At 38.2% G+C, this 22,701-nt stretch overlaps 1 long non-coding RNA gene across 1 annotated transcript in view; it reads left to right on the forward strand.

The window, feature by feature from the left end:
* The first annotated feature begins 556 nt into the window (after positions 1–556).
* Positions 557–22,701, forward strand: part of LOC121492810 — a 35,541-nt gene continuing 13,396 nt past the window's right edge. Inside the window, exons 1-2 of the long non-coding RNA XR_005988301.1 lie at positions 557–685; positions 16,593–16,701. This is a non-coding gene — a long non-coding RNA (uncharacterized LOC121492810). The remainder of the gene's footprint in view (positions 686–16,592; positions 16,702–22,701) is intronic.

The raw sequence follows: 22,701 nt of genomic DNA on the forward strand, positions 1-22,701 counted from the left end.
TCCCTTCCTTATGTTGCTTTTTAGTGCTTGGTTAGCATCTTCTTGGGAAGAAGACCAGATGAGCAGAGCAAGGGAAGTGTCATGGCATAGAGAGGACATCCCAACCAGGAACATGCCCCTCACTTCTCTACTTCAATGGTTTATTTGTTTGTTTTTGGCTTCTCTTTCATTCCCAGAGAGAGCCCTTCGGAACCTCAACCGATTTGAGTTTTGACTGTGGTTTCACGTAGAGAGTGACCTGTCAAAAGCCAGTGGAGTAAATGCAAGTGAAATGGAGCAGACACTGGAAACTGCCAGGAGAGCAGAGGCTGTACTTCATTACATGACCAGATTCTGACAAGGAAAAGTTGGAAGGCCAGGAATCTGAGCTGCCATGGTGACTTGGCAGCTAGACCTCAGGCCATGAGGCAGGACACCAGAGTTCAGGGCGGACTGCATTTCACTGGAGCTCCAGGCCAATTGAGTCATACTGAAATCTGAGATGGAAAAGACAAAACCAGGTCAGCTGCTCATTTATCAGGGGCCAGAGAAAGGCTACAGTATTCCCTGAGATTTCCTTTCCAGCATTACTCAAGGCCAGATGGCTTCTAGAGGGCCCGAAAGGAGTTTCAGTAATCCTTGGAGGGGATAGTCCTAGCCCACCAGACTGAAAGCATTACTTGACATTCAGGAGCCAATTTCCAAGGTCAGTTGTACCTCTTTACTTCTGTGTTCTTAAATCATGACAAATGGCTTGCTCTTCCTTTTAGGTATTTGTACCCTTCAAATATTTACTCTTTTTACTTTCAGATACTCTCATGACCTGGGTCAAGCCAATAATGAGTGAACAAATGTTTTCTGAAATGTATGTCACTGTGTTAGATACTGGGCAGGAAACCAAGAAATTAGGCGGCAGAAGCTCTCTCCACAAAAATCTTTTCAATGTGTTCTGGTTGGTATTAGTCACTGTGTTGCCCCTAACCTTTACAACATAAAGTAGTTGAGAATAAGGACCAAAAAAGAGGATAGGGTGGTCATAGTTATGGGAGCTCAGCTTACTGGACTGATTAAAGTAAATCAATGTTGATTTCTTGAGATGCAGTAGGGCTTTCTTTTAACCATTGAACTGATCATTTTTCAAATGAGTATACAAATGCAGAATGACTTACATTCTTCCCCCTTCTTGTGATATCATAAGAACTGGAAGAAGAAAACCACCTATTAAATGATTATTTGGGTAGCACTAATCCTAAGAATTAACTTGTTTCTTGGGTATGGGAGTTGGAGAAAATGGGCTGGAGGAATAATCCAAATCAACTGACCAAAACTAAGAGGTCTTTAGCTTATAAATCATGCTTTATCTTATAACTATTGTTGAAACCATCTTATCTGTTAGGTTTTAAGTTCTTTGTTTCCTGGAAACGTTTCTTGTTCATCTTAACATATAACACTACATCGAGTACATTGCTTACCTTGTGGGGAACAATCTGCAAATGTTGGAAAAAAGGTCTCTGGCCTCTGGGCAAACTGTTCCCTTTCCTGAAAACTCCTTTCAGTACCACTGCTCGCTTACTCCTGAAATTTTTGTTGAATAACTCATATTCATCTTTCAGTCTTAGGTTAGACATCACCTCTTCTGGAAACCTCACCTGATCCTCCCTCCTAATGTTTTGGCTGGGTGTTCTCTACTGGACTCCCACAACATCCCATGATCTTTCTTGTAAAGACACTTATATTGCTGAGTTGCTTGTCTTCCCCTCCTGATGCATTGTAAACTTGAGGACAGGCCAAGTTCACATTCCCAACACAGTGCCTGATCAGAGTGGAAACTCAATAAATATTTGCTGTTTTTAACGAATAAAGTCTGGAAAAATGAATGAAAAAAGGTGGGTGTCATGGATGAAATTGTTTTGCTGTGCTTTCAGTTCCTTTTCCCATCCCCCAAATTTGCCTTCATCTTTTGGCAATGAGGTTTCTCTCATCTGCATCCACGTGGGAGGTTTCATTTGAGTGATTTGCAAGGAAGAGATGTGATCATCAGGGTGTTTATTGGACCATCCTCTCCCACTGCTCTGGCTGTTACTTCACAGAAGTGGAAGAATGGGCAGGTTACAACTCACCACAGTCTTCCCACTGTGACTCTCTTTCATTTCAAGCCAATTGACAAATGCATATTGACTTTTCTCAGTGCATGTTCACTGCTGCACTTGGTTAAAAAAAAAAAAATCTTTACAACCACACTCTGATTGGATTTCTACTGTTTCCCCAACTTACACGTGAGGGAATTGAGTTATATAATGTTCAGGAGGTCAGGCCAGGCTGGTGACACAGATTGTTTTTGAACTAGAAGCCTCTGGGTTTACAGGCTGTGGCAGGTTCCTGTTTCTCTGGTTGCCTTAAAGTTCTCGGTTCATTATCTCCTGTCAATAAGGAATGAATGGGGCAACATGCCTCCAAAGTTTGGGTTCTCATTGCTTTCTTGGAAAATAAACACCAACTCTTTATAACTTCTGATTTATTAGCCAAGCCAGTTTATTGAGTGACTTATAAAACTTCTAGAACCAACTGCTGCATTAGTGGTCATAAGCAGGAGAAAGTGGAATTATTCACAACGTCAACCTTGATTTTCTTTTACTTTTTCTCCACCACCATCTCCATGCCAATCTCCCAACAGACTCGGCTGTCTCTCGAGGGCTTTTAAGATATTAAACTGCTCTTTTCCCTGAAATATCTTGAATTGAATCTTCCCTTCTGCTAGGCTTTACACTTCATCAGACTAGGCACCTTGCCTCTCAGAACTCCTCATTCATTGTCTCTCCAAGATTTCTGAAAATCCTCCAACCAAGACAAAGCCTTCCTTTAGAAATTAGCAGTTAAGTTTCACAATGAAAATACTCAGGGACAGGAAGCCAATTGATTCAATTGGTTATATATCAGCTTTGTCCCGGAGGATACGGTTTCATAGTAGACACGGAATCTAGAAGTAGGTACTGGTTATTCTCTCCAGCAGAGAAGAAAGAGATAAAGCCTGAGGCTGGAGGCACCCAGAGAAGTTTTATCCTCAAGGTTTGCCTGCAGAGAGCTTTCTCAAAATAGTGTTCACTCCTGCATGCAAACCATTGCTGTGAAAATGGAAGTAATAGGAATCATTTTCCTTTTGCAGTAACACATGGACATTATGGGAATAGTAGCACAAGTGGCCAATCAGCAGAATCTTCCCACTTTGAGATTATGCAACAGAGAATGCAACAAGCAGAAACAACCCATGCTCTTTATTTTTGACTCAGAATTAGTGTTTTAGGCAGGATTCTTTAGCTGGCTGCATCGGGCTTCTCTAGGGCAATGAGCTTCTATTCATCTTTGTCTCCCAGAACCCAATACCGTACTTGGTGTTTATTATGTATTCAGTAAATATTTGCTAATTTCATGTTTATATTTATTTTCTTTTAAATTCTTTGTATTTCAGATAAATAGGGCCTCTAAAGTTTTCATACTGGATGTCTAAAATATATGAGTGTTTTTTGAAATCCTTGTGAATTATTTTGCCTTTTTACTTGGAACAGGTCTGTTATTTGTGAGGAATTCTCTTCTCCTCAAGAAAACTAATTAAATAATATATGTGAAAGTATCTGAATACCTCCAGAGATAAATGCCATCTTTAAGCTATTGTCACTTTATTATTTTATAAAGAATAACAGAGTATTTTGCTCCACTAAATTTAGTTTGAATACATGTCTTGGTTCACCGAAGATGGTCCCACCTATACCTGTTGTTCTGAAGTAACTATTAATAGATCGCTCTTGCACTCTCAGAAGTGTCCAAGTTTGGACAATTGTTGAGAGTTTAGTTCAGCTACTCCATGGTATTGCTGACTTGGCATCTATTTTGTTTGGCTAGGCATCCTTCCTCCAGGGAACTTAAATTGACACCATTCCCTCATGTTAGCGAACGACTTTGATAGTAGCTGCGGAGTCCCAAGCCTACACGAGTTCCCGATAGGACTTCCCTGACAGATCTTATGATCCATAGTCTCCCTTGCTTCTGAGCACTTCTATGGCTTTTTCATCATTTAGATAAGATCACCTTGGAGCTGCCCAAAACCCTGCTCTTTTGGCTTGAATTGACAAGTCTGATTCCAGTCTGGAAACCTCAAAGCACCCCACCCACAGATCCTATTAAAGGCACGAGCTCCAGGTCCTGTCTCTCTGTCTATACTTTCCCTTTACCTCCTCATGTGGCTCCTTGTGGCAACCTAGGTACTTACCCCAGGACCTGTGAGTGATAAAACTTCTTTATTTCAGTTTCTCTTGGGGTCTGTCATTGAATCATGACTCATGACCTGACACACTGTGCTCCACTTAACAAATGTTAGTTCAACAAAGTCATAACAACAATAAATTATACAGTCACTATAAATCTCGTAGAGCCAAAGATGTAGATGGTAGTCCCAACCTGCCCATCTGTTACCTCAGATTAGCTATTTACCAACTCTCTGATCTCAGAGTGGTAAGTCCCATCATTTTAGCTGAAGCAGCCTCCCCTTCATTTATCTGAGAACTGGTCATTATCTTATTTCATTTCATCTTTCTTCCCTTAGTTGCTTGCCATCATATTATCACTTTATCTTCTTCACAGCACTAATTAGTACATGAAATATGATTATTTGCATGTGTGTTCACCATTTTCCCACTTCCTCCTTGCAATTCCTGCATCCATAAATGTAAATCCTTAAGCAAGGATTTTGTCTTATTTACACTTATAATCCTAGCACCTAGTATGGGATAGATGTACAATAAAAATTTGTGGGTTGACTAAAATCAAAGCCTTTTTTTAATGCTAAAGAGGATAGATAATAATAGGAGAAAGTTTGATATTCACTTTTATTAGAGTGGCCTTGTACTTCACTGTGGTCCAACTTGAGTTAAAACAGATCAAGTGGTTAAAAGTGAGCCCTGTTAAGTTGTAGAAGAATTTTCCAGATGCAAACACTAAGAAAGCAAAACTAGAATAGGAATTACCCTATCTTCTACAGAAAATGCCAATCTTCTCTTTTCCTATGTGGAGATGGGCACACTTATTTCTTGATATTTGCCCCTGATGAGAAATTCTTGGTATCAAGCATACAACTTTTCTCTGAGGGATGTCTTTGAAACATGTGGTAACATCAAATGACTTTCAGCTTCCCTTCCCATCTGAGCTGTTAACTAATGAGTCTTGTTTTCTTAAAGACATTGACCGTTGTCATCAGCAACTAGTAGAAGAAATTAATTGTGAGTTTTGTTTTATTGGTGAGTGTAGTTAAAGGCAAAGGACAGATTCTTCTTAGAAAAGTGGTTTTGAAGCATTGACTGATGAGACAGTTAATTTTATTTGTCAACTTGACTGGGCTAGGAGATGCTCAGATAGCTGGTAAAACATTATTTCTGAGTGTGTCTATGAGTGTTTCTGGATGTGTCTGAGTGTGTCCATGTCTGGGTGTGTTTCTGAAAGAGATGAATGTTTGAATCAGTAGACTAAGTAAGCAGATCATCTGCACCAATGCAGATGGGTTTTATCTAATCCTCTGAAGGTCTAAATAGAACAAAAAGTCAGGGAAAAGTGAATGTATTCAGTCTGCTTGAGTCTGGATATTCATCTTCTCCGGCCTCAGTTAACAATAACTGAGTTATTAACTCAGTTAACAATAACAATAACAATAACTGCTCCTGCTTCCTGGGCTTTTAGACTTGGACTGAGACTTTACACCATTGGTTCTCCTGGTTCTCAGGCCTTCAGCTTTTAACTGGAACTATACCACCGGCTTTCATGGGCCTCCACCAAGCAGATGGCAGTGTGTAGAACTTCTCAGACTCTATAACTGTGTAGGCCAATGCCTTATAATAAACTTCTTTGTGTATTTATATATATATCTTATTGGTTCTGTTTCTCTGGAGAATCTTGACAACCAGCATTGGACTTGTGGCAAAGAGAAAATATTTTCTTTGCTAAGCTTTAGCATAACTGAGTCCCTGTGGTGGAAGTTGTTATTAGAATTTTTTTTAAGTCACAGGTTAAATTTTATGCTCTCTCATGAAGGAATCTATATTCTTTTTGGTTAGTTTGCTCTAAAATATTATAAGAACCACTAGTTGACTATGATTCAAACGTCATATGGTGAAACTGGATGAAAGCTAGGGAAATAGTGTGGGCTTTAAAACACCACGTATTTATTGTTTTCATTATTTTCTGTAATTCCTAAGTCCAGACCTTGCCAGAACTTAACCAGAGTAGAAAGTCATATTACTATTTACACCCACATTATAATGACACCAGATTCAAGTAAGAAATTAATACCTTTCATGGTATCTTCTAGTTATTTCTCAGAGTTCCCAAGGGAGTGCTTTCCTTGAGTCTACAAGGCAATCTTTTAGCTGCAGCAAAGTTTTGGTGGCTGCTATGCTTTTTCTTTCCTGATCTAGTAACTACTACCTACTTAGAGACTCTAAGAAGGAGCTTAAAGAAGGCTCATCATCTTTCTGAGAAATTGAATGTTTAAGCCTGTAGTAGATTTGATATATTAGTGCCCCTCCTCATAATTGAATCTCATTTCCCAGTATTCAAGCTCTTGCTTTGTCCCCTTCCATATTGACTCTGGGCTTGACTGTGTGTATTGCTTTGGTCAGAAGAATATCGGAAAACATAATTCAGGGAGTTAATAGCCATTTGTACCAATGTTGAATGTTCCATGTCTTGTTCTATTGGACTATTCCCTTTGGCAACCCAGTTGCCATGAAAGAAATTGTATTACCTTGAGTGTACACCATAGTGTGAGGAAGCCCAAGTTAGCTACATACACAGGCCACTTGAAAGTGAACTGAGAAAATTCAGCAATAGCTGGAACCAAGGTTCCCAACACATGGCCTCTGTTCAAACATGTCTCATATTTGAGCCCTCTAGTTGAGAGCTCTAGACATTAGTGAGCAGAGGTTAGCCATCTCCACTGTGTCTGACAGAATTCCTGATGCAGAGAATCATGAGCAAATAAAATGATTTCTTTGTTAAGCCACTAAGTTTTAGGGGATGGTCTGTCAGTTAAGAGTGGATAATTGAAATAAAGCCATTGTTCTTAGAGTTCTAAAATGATGTTAGGCCTTTGTAGAAGTAGATGAAATTGCTTTTTTCTGAAGGGTACCCAAGCAGGTCTTCCTAGGTCAGACTCTCATTGACTTTAATTAGGTCCCATTTTCCTCAGTGAACCAGTCACTGAGGCTAACGTGTTTTTCCAGCCTAGGTAACATATTCACCCCTGGAACATCACTTTCCACTGCGATGGGGGTAATACTACAAAAAGGAAATGGACATTAAGCAGGCGGAAAAGATGTGTGTCTGCTGCAGAAGACAACGACAATGAAACAACAACACAAAAACCCCAAGATGCCAAGTTGTGGTTCATTGTCCAAAATTCCTCTGAAAGGATATCCTAAAGAAAATCATCCTTTGCACTGTAACTTCATGATTCTTTGACTGAAAAGGAGTAGTCAGAGGGAAGATACATTGAAATCTCATGTAATGCTATTCAGGGGTGTTAACCATCAAGCAGGTTACTGTATTCACTGCTGCTTTTGGATTCCCAGGTGACTTCTTCTGCAACCAAAAGGGCTGCCTTCCCTCTTTGGCCAGGGTCCAGACTCCTTGTCTCTGAGACATTGTTTTAGCCACATTTGTTTTATGTGTCCCCCACAGATGCTTTGAATAAGTAAGTTGCACTTTCTGGGGCTGGGATTTAAATGGAATCTTGCTCTTTGTGGTGTGCAACAGTTGTCCAGTGACAAAGACAAAGCCTTGGGGTTTGTACTATCCCAATTCTCTTGGTCTCACCTCCCGATTCCAAGCTGGCTTCACTCAAGATGCTATCTCTTTTCTTTAAGACCTAACTTAGGATGGGGCATGGAATACCCAGTTGGCAGTCTTCTTTGCCCTAGAATGCAGGCCATTTGGCTGCCACACAACAAATAATGCCATAGCCTGGTTGAGCTGAGAGGTTGGGTTTACTTAGAAAAGGGCCCAAGCTTTGTAACCTTCTTTTCCCAAGGTCCAGGATTCCTATCTATGGTCTGAAATTATTTAACAGGAATATTACTTTTCCTATATTGGTTATGTAAATCCATATGTGGTGGGTTGGAAGAATGAGAATGTATTGTGGACATCTTTTGTTTTGCTTATCCAGAATCCACGTCTTTTACTTCTGATAACAACACTTAAAATTTACTTTTGGAAATTAGTTGTTTCTCACTCAGACTGTGTGATATAAGATGGATCCATGCCCCATTCTAGGAATGAGTACCTTAACCAGACCCAAATTTATGAGTATATTTTTTTTCTTGACATACTAATTAGTTCAGAGTGGGACATATTATCTAATTTGTACTAATGACTTTTGTCACAATTCTTTGAAGAAAAAATGTGCTCTTTCTGCTGATTATGGAACTAGGAATATGCATCCCTTGGGCTAATATAGGGGAATAGCACTTGGAGAAGACCTGACCAAGGGCCATGCTAATATCAGGGAGAAAAGAATTAAGAAATGGAAGGTGAAAGACCTATTCCTGATGACATTGCTTGAGTTCCCAAATTCAAATGTGTCTGAAGCTAGCTTTTATTTACAAAGGCCAATAATTTTTTTCTTTGAGTTTTTTTCACCAATTTTATTTTATTTTATTTACTTTTAAATATAAAAATAAGTATTTATTTATTTATTCACGAGAGACACACAGAGAGAGAGAGACCTAGACACAGGCAGAAGGAGAAGCAGGCTCCTTGCAGGGAGTCTGATGCAGAACTCGATCCCGAACTCTGGGATCACACCTTGAGTGAAAGGCAGACGCTCAACCGCTGAGCCACCCAGGACCCCTTTTCCATCAATTTTAAACCTCAAGATGCATCTCTGTGAAGTTCAAGTAGCACTCTCTTAACTTTTTCATATACTGAACTGACCACTGTGGCCCACATACTGAAAAATTTGAGATACAGGTAAATATATGGGAGGGTCACAGAGGATTTTGATTTATTTTGGCATCTAACATGCCAATAAACACCCACATTGTATCACAAGAGCTTCTTAATTGGCCCTGCACCTCTGGTATCCTCTAATCAATTCTTCATGCTACAGTCAGAGTGAGCATTTCAATATGCAAATCTAATTAGGTCACTAGCTCTTAGGTGACTCCTCAAAGCTTTCAGGACAAGTCCAAACACCTTAACGTGTTTACAAGGCCCTTTTGTTCTAATGTCTATTTATCTCACCAGCTGCTGCAGTTGCAGGTTCTCTCTCACCTGCCATCTGCCCCACCTTGCTTCCCTTACCAGGCACTTTCTCTTTAAGTCTTAATGTCACCACTTCTCCTAACCCCTTCACAGCTAAGTTTTATGCTCCTGGTCAATGCTCCCATACTGCAACACTTAGACAATGAAAGATGTCATTATAGCACAGTATGTTGTTCCACTACCTACACTTTACATCCTATTTGGACAGGGACCATGACCACTGTATTTGCAGAATGTAGGTGGTGCCTAGCACATGTTGGTGAATAAATGACTAAATGAATAACTAAATATATCTATGTATCAGCCTGGAGCTAATTTTCCAAATGTTCTAGATGTCTTGTATTATTAGCTCTTCACGCAAATGCTTTTTTTTTTTTTTTTAAGGTCAGAGTAGGAGACATGTTCAAAAGCCCATATTCTTTCATAAATTTCTGTAGAGGAGACGACTGCTTCTTTCCTCCTCAGAAGGTGGGAAATGGCTTGGAATGAACATCCAGGCTCACCTTCCATATGTTTGTGACTATCCCTTAAGGATGAAGAGTCATGATTTATTCATGAGTCTGAAGGGTGAAAACACTACTTCCAGGAGGTCTTATTTCACAAGGGAGGGTACTACTCATGAATAGAAGTGTCTTTCTGGGAACACCCGGGTGGCTCAATGGTTGAGCATCTGCCTTCGGCTCAGATCATGACCCTGGGGTCCGGGGCTTGAGTCCCACATCAGGCTCCCTGTGAGAAGCCTACTTCTCCCTCTTCCTATGTCTCTGCCTTTCCCTATGTCTTGAATGAATAAATGAATGAATGAATGAATGAATGAATAAATAAATAAATAAATCTTTTTTTTTTTTTAAAGAAGTGTCTTTCTGTCTTGATTTCTTGGAAGAAAAGGTGCTTAGACCTCTAAACACCCATGTCCTCTAGTTTTCTCCTTTTCTTCCAAAATCCAGGCATTAAACTCACTTAAGTGGAAGTAGGGCCTGCCATTCTCTAGCTTCTTGCATGTGGCTGGGTCATGGGCTGGTCAAATGGGCCAACTATCTTCAATACAGAGTGCAGTGGATTGAACAGCGGCCAAAAAAATGTATGTGCAAGTCCCAACCTCTACAACATGTAAATGTGGCCCTATTTTGGAAAAGGGCTTTTTGTAGTCGTTATTAAGTTAAGGATTTTGAGATGGAATCATCCTAGATTTAGGGTGGTCTTGAATCCAATGACAGGGTCCTTATACAGAGCAGAGGGAAATTTGAGACAGAAACACTAATCAGAGTCCATGTAAATATGGAAACAGAGGTTGGAGTTATGCTTCCACAAGCCATGGAACACCTGCTGTCACCAAAAGCTGAAAGAGGCAAGGGCAGATTCTCACCTAGAAACTTCCAAGGAAGAGTGGCCCTCTCAACACTTGATTTTGGACTCTTGTTTTCAGGACTGTGAAAGAATATATTTATAAGCGATCTTAGTCCCCAGTATCATAGTAATTTGTTACAGCCATCCAGGAAACTATAAACATGGAAAATAATTAAAAACAAAAACAAAACTCTGTCCTTTTTCAGTTTAGCAGTGATGAAAGAGCCCTGACTTGATATCCATTATGAAGCTGATACTCAGATCCTTATTTGGCTATTTGTCTTTATGTACATCTCCTACTACCCAAGATGCTGAAACCAGAGATTTGAGTAGATTGGGGGTTCAATGCTCCCTCTACATTTCTGGAGGGAGATGCTGGAGAAGGGCTATAGAATTCTGGATCCTTCATGTACCTCAGACATAGCTGGCATATTTAAACAACATGGAAATGTTAGCTCCAGAAGAGTTGGTGACTCTGCTTATTCAGGTGCTGTTTTTTGAGATCTTCCAGTAACTCAGGCTCTTTTTCTTTCATGAACATATTCCAGATTATTTTAGCTCCAGTAATGTTGACGCCCTTAAAAACTTCTATGGAATTAATCATATCTCATTATTTATAAGTTGTCATATATGACTCTATTAATGTCCATGGCCTAGTTCCCAAACTATATTTTGAGTCCACTGAGGGGGAAAAACCAGTTAATCTTTGTATCTTGAGTTCCTAGCTCAATACAAAAATAATATTAGGCATGTGTGTAAATTAATGTGCTAGGAATTGTGCATTTTATCTGTGTTGACAGTGCATAGTCCAATGCCTAATAGAAAAGAGGTACTCAGTAAATCATAGCAGGAAATAAAGTTTGATTCCTAGCCTTTGAAATGTACTGTTATAGCATTCTTTTTTCCTACCCAATGAGATCTTGCCAATGGACTCTGCCAACCTTGGTCACAACGGTCAGCATTTAATTAAAGCAGGAGCAATTGGGATCTTTCCCTCAGACTGATACAAGGATACTGGAAAAAAGAAAAGATTTCTTTTTCTGTGCTAAGTTTCAGCTGACAGGTGCTACATTCAATATCACATGGAGAAAGCTTTTCTGTAGTAGGAAATCACTCAACCAACATATAGAGAGAAACAAAGTGAGGCAGAGATAAGATGGATAGAATGTAAGAAAGACCTGACAGTATTGTGATCCCAGGTTCTACTTCCAGAACTGAAAGCCCTTGTTTCAGGAGCACTTTCTCTGATCCTTGAAGTATTTTGGTTTACTTGCTGGTGATACGCACCAACAAATTTCATTAAATATGAACTTAATCTAGCTTTACTTGGTTTTCTGTCACTTGTAACTAAAAGAGCCTTAATTCTATTTGGGAGCTTCAGATATAAGAATACTTCCTTACTTTCCTGAACCTTTTTCAAGGATCCATGAGAATTGTCTATAACCATATGTAATGAACACACATACACACACAGATGTAATCTAGTTGCTAAAAATTACTTGAAGTTTAATATGTGTCCTGTATCAATTCTAATGCAGAACACCTTAAGACTGAATCTGAAGAAACCAACATTAAATTAAAAAATGGAAAATTTAAACATTGAAAATCTATATCATGAAAGTCATTTTTCTGAATATTTTCTAAAAAGTAGATTGCACAAAACTTCAATGACACTGCAAAAATAAATCAAAACATTATTTATTTTGTAGCCATTATCAATGTTTGTCATGGTTATCATTTTAAGATGTAACACAGGATGTTGGAAATAACAAAATAAATAGTAAAGTTTATGTATTAGTATGGATTCAGATATCCCTCAAAGCTTACATTCTGCATTGATAAAATCTACTGCTTATAATTTATGGAAATTTAGATATGACCAAAAATTTTATCTGCATTTTTTCTTCTATCTAGGCTCCTTTGTCTTTCACCTTGTTACTAAAAACAGGGAGTGATTGAATAATATTAGCAAGCACACTGGGATATTTTGTTCAAAGGGCTATGTAATGGACACATATAATTTTTGTTCAGATTTCCTTCCTTTGGGATACTGGATCTGTAGTAATATGTAGAGATTTATGGAAAGCAACTGGTGATTAATCTTGAGCTTACTAGGCTACGCAACAAAATGATGTTAACTGATACAATTACCAGATATAGAAAGATTCACTCACTACATATTGTTTTAGTTATTGTATACATATTTCAAATTTTCATTGAAAGTGCTTAAGTTACTATGTTTCAACAAATTAATCTGAGTGCCTATTATGTTACAGCCACCACTATTCCAGAATGTGTGGCTACAGTGATGAATATGACAGTCAAGCTACTTGACCACATGCAGTTTATACCCCAGTGAGGAAGATAGGCAATAAAAGGAAACAAAAACAAAAATAAAACAAGCTTCAGAATGACTAGGGTTGAGTGTACCTTTTTATTTTTTATAACTTCTAAAAATTTTAATTCCAGTACAGTTAACATACAGTGTTATATTAATTTCAGATACACAATATAGTGATTCAACAATTCTATACATTACTCAGTGCTCATCATAAGTGTACTCTTAATCTCCTTCACATATTTCCCCCATATTCCCACCTACTTTCCCTCTGGTAATCATAGATTTGTTCTCTGTGGTTAGAGCCTGTTTTTTTATTTGTTTTTTTTTCTTTGTTTTGTTTCTTAAATCAAGCATCTGCCTTTAGCTTAGGGCATGATCCCAGGGTCCTGGGATCGAGTCCCACATCAGGCTTCCTGTGAGGAGCCTGTGTCTACCTCTCTCTGTGTGTCTCTCATGAATAAAAACATAAAAATCTTAAAAAAAACCATAGGGGTGCATATTATCTTTTTGAATTAGTGTTTTTATATTCATTGAGTAAATATGCAGTAGTGGAATCACTGGATAATATATGTCTATTTTTTAATTTTTGAGGAACCTCCATACTGTTTTCCACAGTGGCTTCCCCAGTTTGCATTACCACCAATAGTGCACAAGGGTTTCATTCTCTCCACTTCCTCACCAACACTTGTGGTGTTTCTTGTATTTTTTATTTTAGTCATCTGACAGGTGTGAGATGATATCTCACTGTGGTTCTAATTTGTAGGAGTGTACCTTTTTTAAACAAAATAGTTAGAAAAGATCTCTCTGAGGAGGTCTTATGTGGGTTGAGAACCAAATAATAAGAATGAGCCAATCAGGTCCAGGGTGTTGGGAGAGAGAAAAGCAAGTGTCTAAAGCAGATGGAAGACCCTGTGCAATGGTCTTAAGGCAGAAATGCACATGGCAGGTAGCCTCTGGATTATTCTAGGTGCAAGGGAAGCCACTGGGAATTTTAAGTAGGTAAAAGACATACCTGATTTATATTTTTTGAAAGATCATGCAGATGAATGACCAAAGCCATTCTGAACCCAATGACCTGATTCATGTTTTCAACATAAGCAATTTTTCCTGTTTATTTTTTGCCATAAAAAATTTGAAATAAATGAATCATCTTTTGCAGAACTATCTTGAATAATTGACTTTATTGGTACAAAAGCCCTCTGCAAATAAAATCTAGGACCCATTGTCACTTCCCTTTATACACAAACAATCAGTGTGGTGAATTGTGCCTGAAAACAATCAATCTAAAACGTTCCTCTTTGTCCCCTCCAAGCTTCTATAAGCCCCGACAGACTGGACACACATTGATGAGACTGGGATGGAGCCCTGTGAATAGAGTAGCCAGCTGTGAGTTGAGTGGTGGGGGAAGTGCCAGCTTGCTCTTGGCCTCTTCAGTCTGGAGAGCCAAATCACTAAGGGGCCAAGCAATTGTACTCTATGCATGGTTTGCTACTAATTGTGCGACAGAAGAGAACTGGAGCACCTGGTGCCTGTTTGCAATGCATGCTAGAGAATACAAGACAATAAAAATTCCTCATAACATTGGTGATGGCACATTTGGGATGAGCACAAGTTCTTTAACCTCTGTGGATTTTACCAGCCAGATGTTCTCATTTTAAACTCTTATGATTTTATCAGGACTGATCCTATGTGAAAAATTTCTAGACCAGAGGAATGTACCTTATCTGCCAGCTTAGACAGGAGCCCTGGATACTTTGTTTCCCCTCCTCAGTTTCCCCTAGATTTTACTCACTTCACAGAGAGACGGAAATATGGAGATAAGAATATTGTTGGGTTAAAATTAGGTGAAAAGTGTTTGGTGTTTTGGTTTCTGAAGGTCCCTCTAATAGCATCAATCTTCTCACTGAGGTTTTCAACAATTAGAAATAATTAAAGTGGCAAACGTAGGACAGCACATCCCCTTATAAAATCAATCTGTGTTCACAGTGGAGCCTAGTATGAAAGCTCAGATCCCTAGAATATGGCAGACTTTATGCCTGAGTCTCTTACAACACTGAACATAGGCAAGATCCTGTCTCACAAGAACAGCAAAAGGCATATACTGAGGGGGAGTGATGAGTAGTAGCATGAGAACTCGGAAGAAGATGAGTATGAGACTGGGTCACACTGGCCGGGTTTATTCTTCAGAGACATCCACATGTCTGGGGCCAGAGAGTCAAGCAGTAGAGAGTCAAGTGTTACAGTAAGTTGAATCCTCCCACAGAAAAGTTAGGAGTTAGGACAAAGGATTGTTCTCTAACATTTGAATTTGCTCTTTGACAGGTTTTAGCTTTCAGGTCGCTACATCAATGAATAGGAAGGACATTGTAGACTAAAAGAGATGAGTAACAAAAGGAAAACAGAAAATAGAGATGTTTATAAAAAAAATCAGCACACAGAATATGGGTGTGGTGAGCAGTTAAGTGGAAGGATCCAGGAATTATGGAAGTTTCTGTAGAGCAGCATCTGACAGAAAGAAATGTTTCTCTTGAGCAATGTATTGAGCATTAGATATAACGTCCAATTATTGTCCTAGTAATTTACTAGAATCTGAATGCATTAAGAGGAATAAAATGAGGAAAGCTAGGGATTTTGTTTGTTGCTCTAACTTTGCTTTTGACTTTTGGCATAGGTTTATTTGGGGAAGATATTGTTCCATCTTGGCTTGTTGTAGATGATTAGTCACTGAATAGATGGAAAGCCTCATTGGATTTCTAATTCCTAAGTGAATCTTTTGTTATGGAAAGACTGGCAGTGTCCATATTAAGCTTAATATCTGAATCTGTAGGGACTTTACCATCTCTGTCTTTCATACTTATTTTTTGGACCAATGGAAAGGATTCTGAATGTTTTACTTTTTCTGCCATTTTTCAAATTTCTTCTTAATAAAGAGAGCAGGAATTATACTAATTACTGCTTACTTGATGTTGATGAGATTTTCTGATGTTCATCATCCATCCCCTTGGTTTCCCCATGGAATTCTTTCTTTTAAATGGAAACAATCTGGGTTAGATTATAATTCCTGGTCCTGCCATAAATGGTCTCTTCCCACTAAAGGTACTTCTAGCCATGTTTGGCACTCATATAAGCTGAGTGAAATAGAATATGGCAGAAGTATTTCCTTCTGCTCCCTCTAAGTTTTATGAAATCTAAAGAGGCTGGGCACACATTGACTCTTGGTGATAAAAGAAGATGGTAGTATTTATTTAAAAAATAATTATTTATTTATTCAGAGAGAGAGAGAGGGGTAGAGACACAGGCAGAGGGAGAAGCAGGCTCCATGCAAGAAGCCCGACATGGGACTCGATCCCCAGTCTCCAGGATCACACCCCGGGCTGCAGGCAGCGCTAAACCACTGCGCCACCAGGGCTATCCAAAGATGGTAGTATTTAGAGACCAGATTCATTTTAACATAGGGACGGGGGTGGTAGTTACAATGGAAGGAAAAACAATAGTGCAGGTGGCAACAGAAAGGACATTTAGACCAACTTTTGATGCTCATGGGATTGCTGTGTTTTGCTTTTCTGGGTTCAGATATTTAGACTTCTTTTATTTTCTACTGTTTCCAAACCTGATCTCCTAGCACACAGCTACTTGTTGGTGACTGCTTCCTGCCATCTACCCTCAAAGTTCTTCAAATAAATCTACCCTCACTCGAAATGCCCAGACTGAGGGTTAAGTTTTGCTTACAGGTAAGAACTCCCACTGACCCTCTTTCATCACCCTCAGGAGATGATTCAAAAGTAAAATCTCCCTGATAAAAAAAAAAATGAATTTTTCATATATATAAGCCTGTTCATTTATTTAATATTTATTGAGTGCCTGCTATTTTCTAGACCTGGGGCATGAAGATGAAAAGTAAAATTAAGATTATACTCTCTTGGAGCTTAGCATGGAGTTGGGGAGAAAGTCATTAAAAAATCTGTGAATAAATGTAAAACTACAACTATCATAAATGATATGAAGAAAAAAACCTGATACTATAAGAAATTACATCAGAAGGAATTAATTTAATAAGGAAGATCAGAGAAATAGTCTCCCTTAGTGAAGGCAGACTAAGCATGAGTTGATAGAGGAGAAGAAGAGGTGAGGAAGATTCCTCTTAGAGAACAGAATCCTAGAAACATCCTATGACCTTTGAGCTAAGGCCTGAAAAACATATTAAAATGTAAATTTTAAACTTGGATGCAGAAAACATATTAGGCCATTATTTCCATTATCAATTCAGTGCTAATTAGTTAATCAGATTGGCTCTATTTACTAAGAATAGAGCTCTAGCCAGATCCATTTGGAGGTCTGTATTAGAGCATGGAAGGCCAGTGAGGGTGCTACCTACACAGACAATCAAGGATGGAGCACCACAGTTACTGGATTAAGGTTTTCTTTTGGCATCAGAGCCAGATGAAACATTAGACTTCCTGGAGAAAAGAAGAGCATTAAGAAGATTGAGATGGTGTTGCCAGAGCAATAATAGGGGGTGCTGAAAATACTGTTGCATAATTTTGCCCAGGATTGATCTAATTGGAAAAGAAATCACAAGGAAGTCTCAGAGTAGAAAATATTCTCAAAGCTATTTATTTTCAACAATATTAAACATCACAAATGTCCAGGGCAGCAAAATAATTTGTGCAGTTTCTGGATTGTGTAAGGTAATAGCCAAAGGATACAAAAGAGAACTTAGCCTAGCCAGAAATGAGGCATGAACCAAATCAGCTGGCAATAGTTGGAACAATTTTAAAAATTTATCACATTTTTATATAATATCATCCAGCTCATAAAGCACTACAACAACATTGTTTTATTTAATCTCCATATATCCCTCTGATGGTAAAATTAAAAGCCACAATATTTTCCCCCTCTACTATATAGAAGAAGAAATTGAGGCTCAGGGAGGTTAAATGACTTACCCATACTCCCAGAATTAGTAACTGGCAGTATGAGACAGGAACTCAGGTCATCTGACTCATAGTCCAGGGCGTATTCCAAAATTCATTCCACAGGTCCAATCCAACTTACCTTTCCCCAGGGTGCTTCATGCTTGAGAATTCAGCAAAAGAGATTTTATCAGACTAGCTGGTATACATGAACCAGTGTGGTCTAAATCTCTGCTAATAAGGAATTTGAGATGTTCAACCTAAGCATGGAAAAATTGATTCTGCTTACCAATGAAAGATGAAAAAGGAAAGTTCTGTGTTTATGTTAAAAAGAAAGTTGGTTTACTAATTCTCTATCACTCTATAGAAGGGTGTCCCAAATACTGTAAGTTAGTTTAATTACAACATGAGGTGAAGGGAGAAATCAAAATGGTGAATTTCCTTGATATCCACATCCTTAACAATCACTAAGTTGTGGAATAGTTGGAAGATGCCAAAATGAAATAAAAACTTTTACTTTATATGAAGAAAAGCTTGACAAATACCTCTTTCTATTATCTACGATGCACGTTAAAATAAAGAGGTCTTTAGAATTGTTGTTCTCCAGTGGACACATTGTGATTGACATTTGAGGTAACTGAACACAAGACAACTTAAAGCAGTGAAGAAAGTGAGATTAGAGCATTATGGATTTATTCAAGGAAGTATGTGTATCTATTTTCAAACCAGGTCAAGGAGGTTGATGTTTTCCTACTCCCTTGTTTTCCATTGTTAAAGCAATGAGTTCAACAGAATCACTTCTATGTAGTGGAAACGAAGCCACACTTTCAGAAGATTCACAAACTTTGATGGACTTGAGTTGAACATTAAGTTTTTGCAGCTGCCATTGATAAGAGCAAATTTCTAGATGTACATTGATCATTGAAAGATGTAGTTTCTATGTAGATAAGTTTTAACAGAGGAAATGATTGAAGAGAAAGAAAACCAGGCTTACTAAGGCACAATGTCCTGGAATTTTATAGGACCAAATATAAAGCCCAAAACTCTTGAAATTTCTGGCTCAAATTGAGATGTTTCTCCACTTGAAACAACCCCCAGAATTCTTGAGAACAGCTCAACTTATTAAATACTAATATTCATACTGACTAATAAAAGTTTATCCATAGTTACAACTAGGCTATAAAAATATCATTCATCTGGATAAAATTGATAAAATCTGTTTTGAACTCTCTTGAATTAAGACTAAAGATATATAATTCGTAAAAAAATTAGAGGACTTCAAAAATATGCATGTAATTCACAACAGTCCCCTCAAATAAAGATATCTTTGACCTATCTCTCATTGTTGGTAGTTTGCAAAATAAATGGGGAAATGTCATTTTACCCAAATTTTATCCTTTTTTAAGAATTAGAAATGAAGAGCCATGATCCATAGGCCATAATTTTTGGCTATTCATCAACTCAGCAAATATTAATTAGGCACTTACTTTCTCTATGTCAACTACTGCTGAAGGCACCAAGGAAAGAGCAACATAGATAAAACACCTGACCTTCTGGAGCTAACAACAAACAACATATAAGGAAAATTCTAGTGTGTTAGTGATATGTTGTAAGGGAAGAAAATAAAACTGTAAAAGCATTTTGCAATTTTAAATAGGTTTTTCAGGGACAACTCCACTAAGAGGGCAAGAACAACTCATTTGGCTATCGAGGGGGAAGAACATTCTAATCAGAGGGAATAGCAAGTATAAAAGCTCTGCACTGGGAACATGCCAGCACATTACAAAACAGTGGAAAGATCAGCATGGTTGGAGGGAAACATACAGGATAGTTCAGTGGATGGGAGAAGCCAGTAGGACATGAAAGTGTATGTTACCTAATAGAGCAAGAGGAGAAGACGTCTCATGGGGCATTAGGCCTTTTTATGGAATTTGACTTTTACTCTCAGTGAGATTAGATCTTTAGTAAAATATTTATAACAAAATGCAGATATGTTTTTGTAATTTCAGAACTCGACCTTGATACAAAACATTTTAAACTCTAGAACGGTTTTCTGAATATATTTTATTGGGACATTAGCTTTATACAAAAATTTCCTATTGGAATTTGTTTTTGCTTTACAAAATTCAGTTTTTAAATGTTTTAAATCCTCCAGGAAGAGAAAATTTCCACACAAAATATTGCTAAGGTAAATTGCTCTGTAAAGCAATTGCCCTTTAACTCATTGGTTTTATAAGTTTGGATTTTCCACATCAAGTTGTCCTAAAGTTAGTTGCATATATACCTCTTATTCAGGTCTTAAGAAGTGTTCAAAGAAACTCTAAAGGCAATTTACATATAAGTTGATAAATTTCTTGTTAATTTACATTTTCAAGATGTTCTAAGTTTAGGATTAAGTAATGAGAACCACAGAATCTCAAAATTCCGTGCCCCCTTTTTGTCCTTTTCAGGTCCCAGAAATAAGAGTTGGACTCAATAATTTCAAGGACCCTTCCAATTTTTCAACTTCTAGAGATTATATTAGAAAATCATAGATGTTAAATCTTAAGCATATAGAGCCCTAGAGTGGAAAGGGACTATCTTTATAGCTGAAAACCAAGGACTAGAAAATTTTATTTTATTTTTTTAAGATTTTATTTATTTATTCATGAGAGACACACAGAGAGAGGCAGAGACATAGGCAGAGGGAGAAGCAGGGTCCATGCAGAGAGCCTTAGTGGAACTTGATCCCAGGATTCCGGGATCACAACCTGAGACAAAGGCAGACAACCACTGAGCCACCCAGGTGCCCCAGGACTGGAAAATTTTAATAACCTGCTTAAATTAATTACTAGCTTGGTCAAGATGAGCACCCATATGCCTCATCACACAGTTCCCTGTATTTCCAATGAGATCTCTGTTTTCCTTGATTTCCCCAATGCATACTTAACACGGATATGTAACTAAATAGCCTACTCTGACATGACCATGCTCTTCCTAGAAATGGTTCCTTGGGGGGGGGGGGGGAAGAAAGAAATGGTTCTCTCTTTTTTGCCCATTCTCTCTGTTTGGTACCCACTTTCATTCTAATCCTTTATCTTTACCACAATTTTGATCCATTCTAGATAATTTTGGTTTCCATTCCAGCATTCTAGAAGGCCTTTCCTACATTCTTCTCAGTTTTGTACATATTACTTTTGATAAAGTCTGATCTCTTCTCCACATATATAAAAAGATAGTATCTCTTTCATTTAGGCTTCCCTGCAATTTCATCTCAGTGATTTTACAAGGCCCAAGGTATCCTTATGTTCTGCGGTCCAGCTGTCGCTTCTTAGAATGATGGAAAAGGTGGACTTCATGAGTTGAGTCTAATGTGGGTAATAGAAGATCAGGAGCTCAGAGTTAATACTAGCACTAATTTTTTTTCCTGTCTTCAAGTTCTGGCTTCATGTAGCAGACAGAAGGTGAATCTGGTCTAATTCCAGCCGTTGGAAGCCAGCAGATTTGCTAGATGCGTGTAGACATTTTAATGCTATTAAAATTGGCAGGAAGGACTTTGCTATTACAAGCATTCTGAATATTAGATCTTGTGTTTTATGCATTGCCACTTGCTAACAACATGTGGAATAAATCCTAGGTGACCAGAGAGATTCTTGGAGCTAGCAAGTTCCATTAATTTAAGATAAGTACCACCTAAAATGACTGTCTATATAAGGCTTTCCAATTGAACAGCATCTTGAAAAACATCTTTTGAAACTCCACTCCTTTTCTTGCCTCTCCTTTCCCTTTTTCTGTTTCTGTTTTGTTTTGTTTTTAATGAAAGTTAAGTATTTTAAAATGCTTGAAAGTCTTCTTACAAGGTAGGGACTGAACTTCAATTGATAATAGACCAGAACGCCTGTCACCCAACCAGATAGACCTTTTTGTGACGAGACAACCATTAACTACATATCTTAATTAGGGGTCAATGGACATTTGGGACTAAGTGTTATTTTTTTAAAGATTTTTAAAAATTTATTTATTCATGAGACACACACACACACACACAGAGAGAGGCAGAGACACAGGCAGAAGGAGAAGCAGGCTCCATGCAGGGAGCCAGATGTGGGACTCTATCCCGGGTCTCCAGGATCACGCCCTGGGCTGAAGGTGGGCGCTAAACCGCTAAGCCACCTGGGCTGCCCTGGGACTAAGTGTTATTTTTTGAATAACTTTTTGAAGAGCTAAACCATTATTCAGGCCAAGGGTGAGATGACTCTGGTGCCCATATCTACAGTTTTTCAGAAAATAGACCCTATTTAGATCTTCCTTAAAAATATGGAACTTTGCAGTTAGAAAGGAACTTATCTCCCTGATAGGTCAAGCACAAGGTCAGTGTACCCTTCAAAGGCATCTATCACAGAGATATTCACTTCATCCAGCTGTGGATCTCTCTCATTCTGTTTAGTTTCCTCCACAGCTAGTTTCCTCACAGCTAGACGTTTACCATATCTAATAAATTAAACTTTGCAGTGTCTCTTGTCTCTGCCTTTTTTCCCCATATTGTTGCCACTGATCTGGATCAGATGTTCATTTCCTTTAGCCAGACAATTAAAATAGCTTTTTAAATGTCTCCCTTATTATCTCTCCCCTGTTTCTAATCCATTTTACTAATTAATGTCAAATTGATTTTTCAAAACCCAAATCTATTCTTTTACTCTCCTGCTCAATAATTTTCAATGACTCCTAATTGCCTAGGTTTTTATAAGAATTTCTTATGCAGACATTTGGGGAGGAAGTGAAGCATCATGGAAATTCCATGAGCATTGATATCAAAGGGACTTGGGTTCAAATCCCAGC

Source organism: Vulpes lagopus, chromosome 6 (genome assembly GCF_018345385.1).
Source record: "Vulpes lagopus strain Blue_001 chromosome 6, ASM1834538v1, whole genome shotgun sequence".
Classification (NCBI taxonomy): Eukaryota; Metazoa; Chordata; class Mammalia; order Carnivora; family Canidae; genus Vulpes; species Vulpes lagopus.